General features: G+C 35.5%; 1 long non-coding RNA gene across 1 annotated transcript; it reads left to right on the forward strand.

Annotated features, from left to right (window-relative positions):
- Positions 1-490: 490 nt before the first annotated feature.
- LOC143262091 (uncharacterized) lies at positions 491-2,390 on the forward strand. The gene is made up of 2 exons (XR_013036028.1): positions 491-1,993; positions 2,115-2,390. It is a non-coding gene; the product is annotated as an uncharacterized LOC143262091 (long non-coding RNA).
- The last annotated feature ends 1,631 nt before the right edge of the window (positions 2,391-4,021 follow it).

The raw sequence follows: 4,021 nt of genomic DNA on the forward strand, positions 1-4,021 counted from the left end.
TGAATAAAATGAGAAAAATTTATTTTAGCCGTAAATCGAAAATAATGGGTCGAGCGAATCGGTCGATTGCGCCGAGACGCGCTATGATGCAACAGACGAGCGATTGGAACGCCCGAATATTTTCAAAGTCCCAACGTACCGGTCAAGAGTAAAGTACCATTTTCCTACATTAGATTTCGTTCTAAATGCTTAATCCCTATGTAAAAACGTTAGTTAAGCAAGAATATCGTATTTTAAAAAAAATCTAATGATAGGATTTTCCAGAAAATTGAAAAAACCGAAAAATGTCAAGAGTAAAGTGCCATTTTCTGACATTAGATTTCGTTCTAAATGCTTAATCCCTATGTAGAAACGTTAGTTATGCAAGATTATCGTATTTTTAAAAAAATCTAATGATAGGATTTTTCAGAAAATTGAAAAAACCGTAAAATGTCAAGAGTAAAGTGCCCTTATTTTAAACATTATATCGTTCTAAATGCTTAACCGCTTCGTTCTCACGGACGCGTAAACACGCGCCGCGCTACCGTTCACGCAGCCCCACAGACGCGTAAACACGCGCCGCGCTACCGTTCACGGAGTTTCACAGACGCGTAAACACGCGCCGCGATATCGTTCACGGAGTCTCACGGACGTGTACACACACGCCTACTGATTTGCTCCGTCTGGAGAGACTAAGTTTGTGGTTAGTACTAATTTGTAATTTCATTTAGTGTACGTTTGACTGTTCTGCAAAGATGACCACCATGCGACGATCTAGAAATCGAATTATTAGTGATAGTAGTAGTGAAAGTGAAAGTGCTGTGGAAAGTGATATGACTGACGAGGATGTTCCTTTGTGCGAAAGATGGAAAAATATTTTACGCCAAAGAAAATGGAATATTCCTACTGCCACGCAAAATTTTACGCCACAAGTTTGGAGGTACAGCGATTTACATCACGGTGTGTTACCCCAATCTGGTATATCAGAAGATAGTTCTTTTCTTCAAATCTTCAAATTTTTTTTTTGTGAAGAACTCATAGAGTTAATTGTGAAGGAGACTAATAAATACAGCCGAAAGCAAGGTTTCTCCAGATCTCAGTTTCATGTATCTAGTAATGATTTGCACTGTTTTTTTGCAATTATTATTCATATGAGTATTGTTCGCTTGCCGAAGATGTCCATGTATTGGAATACAAAGGCAATGTATAATTTTGTGTTTATTAGACAAATCATGTCAAAAAAAAAGTTTTTCAATATTTTGCGATTCCTTCATTTCACTAGTGTTGATACAAATAATAATGAAATTAGAAAGACCGAAAAAATCCAATCCGTCATGGATATTCTTATTTGTCGTTTTCAAATGGCATATCGACCAAGACAGAACATTGTAGTCGACGAAAGTCTGTTATTATGGAAAGGCAGACTTTCTTTCAAGCAATACATTAGCAGCAAACGTGCAAGATTCGGCGTGAAATCATTTATTTTAGCCGAATCAGAGACAGGATATATTTATAATTTGAAATTATATGATGGACGCATATCAAATGAAGGACAGTCCAGATTAGGAAAGTCGGGTTCAATTGTAATGAATTTGTCAAGAAATTTATTAAATGAAGGACGAACCATATACTTAGACAACTGGTATACTTCCCCCGCATTATATGAGGAGTTACATAAATATAAAACACATGCGTGTGGTACCGTTCGAATGAATAGAAGAGGTTTGCCATGCGACGAAAAAATAAAAAAAATAAAAAGTTTGAATAAAGGTGAGCTGACAGTGCGCTATAACAAATTCATGACATTTAGTGCGTGGAAAGATAAAAGAGTGGTAGCGCTTCTCAGCACCGTACATACCCCAGAGTTGGTAGCCACAGATAAAGTTGATAAAAAAACGGGGCAACCCATTAAAAAACCAAACGTAGTGTTAGCTTATAATATGCACATGGGTGCTGTTGATCACACAGATCAAATTTTACATGGCATTGGATCATTTAGGAAAACAATCAAATGGTACAAAAAGTATTTCTTTTATTTATTAGATATTGCTATATGCAATGCACATGCAATTTGGAACTGCCTCCATGTAAACCGAAAAAGTTTGTGCGAAGTGAAAGAAGATTTAATATTGCAGTTACTAAATAACTACAACGATCCAACAGAGAATTTTCATCGGAAAGGAAGGAGGAATCATCTTCATCCATTGCGACTGCAATCTAAATGTTTCTTAAAAAAATTACAGCCAACAAATAAGAAATCTATGCCGATGAGACGGTGTGTATGGTGCAAGCAACAATCGATTCGCAAAGAAACCAGATATCATTGTATCAATTGTGATGTTGCATTATGTGCAGTTCCTTGTTTTGAATTATATCATACAGAGCAATAATAAATTTGAAATATTTTGAAATCAATGTTTATTACTTCTATATACCGTTTCCAAAATTAACACTTTTCCAAATTAAACTCTTTATCTAATACTAGCGTGTTTACGCGTCTGTGGGACTGCGTGAACGCTAGCGCGGCGCGCGTATACGCGTCCGTGAGACTGCGTGAACGATAGCGGGGCGCGTGTTTACGCGTCTGTGGGACTGCGTGAACGATATCGCGGTGCGTGTATACACGTCCATGAGAATGAACCGGTTAATCCCTATGTAAAAAAGTTATCTAAGCAAGAATATGTTATTGAATAAAATGAGAAAAATTTATTTTAGCCGTAAATCGAAAATAATGGGTCGAGCGAATCGGTCGATTGCGCCGAGACGCGCTATGATGCAACAGACGAGCGATTGGAACGCCCGAATATTTTCAAAGTCCCAACGTACCGGTCAAGAGTAAAGTACCATTTTCCTACATTAGATTTCGTTCTAAATGCTTAATCCCTATGTAAAAACGTTAGTTAAGCAAGAATATCGTATTTTTAAAAAAATCTAATGATAGGATTTTCCAGAAAATTGAAAAAACCGAAAAATGTCAAGAGTAAAGTGCCATTTTCTGACATTAGATTTCGTTCTAAATGCTTAATCCCTATGTAGAAACGTTAGTTAAGCAAGAATATCGTATTTTTAAAAAAATCTAATGGTAGGATTTTTCAGAAAATTGAAAAAACCGTAAAATGTCAAGAGTAAAGTGCCCTTATTTTAAACATTATATCGTTCTAAATGCTTAATCCCTATGTAAAAAAGTTATCTAAGCAAGAATATGTTATTGAATAAAATGAGAAAAATTTATTTTAGCCGTAAATCGAAAATAATGGGTCGAGCGAATCGGTCGATTGCGCCGAGACGCGCTATGATGCAACAGACGAGCGATTGGAACGCCCGAATATTTTCAAAGTCCCAACGTACCGGTCAAGAGTAAAGTACCATTTTCCTACATTAGATTTCGTTCTAAATGCTTAATCCCTATGTAAAAACGTTAGTTAAGCAAGAATATCGTATTTTTAAAAAAATCTAATGATAGGATTTTCCAGAAAATTGAAAAAACCGAAAAATGTCAAGAGTAAAGTGCCATTTTCTGACATTAGATGTCGTTCTAAATCCTTAATCCCTATGTAGAAACGTTAGTTAAGCAAGAATATCGTATTTTTAAAAAAATCTAATGATAGGATTTTCCAGAAAATTGAAAAAACCGAAAAATGTCAAGAGTAAAGTGCCATTTTCTGACATTAGATTTCGTTCTAAATGCTTAATCCCTATGTAGAAACGTTAGTTAAGCAAGAATATCGTATTTTTAAAAAAATCTAATGATAGGATTTTTCAGAAAATTGAAAAAACCGTAAAATGTCAAGAGTAAAGTGCCATTATTTTAAACAATGTATCGTTCTAAATGCTTAATCCCTATGTAAAAAAGTTATTTAAGCAAGAATATGTTATTGAAAAAAATTAGAAAAATTTATTTTAGCCGTAAATCGAAAATAATGGGGACACCGGAGCTGTTCGAAGCGCCGAGACGCGCCGCGTACGGCCGAATATTTTCTAAGTCCCAACGTACCGGTCAAGAGTAAAGTACCATTTTCCTACATTAGATTTCGTTCTAAAT

Source organism: Megalopta genalis, unplaced genomic scaffold (genome assembly GCF_051020955.1).
Source record: "Megalopta genalis isolate 19385.01 unplaced genomic scaffold, iyMegGena1_principal scaffold0091, whole genome shotgun sequence".
Classification (NCBI taxonomy): Eukaryota; Metazoa; Arthropoda; class Insecta; order Hymenoptera; family Halictidae; genus Megalopta; species Megalopta genalis.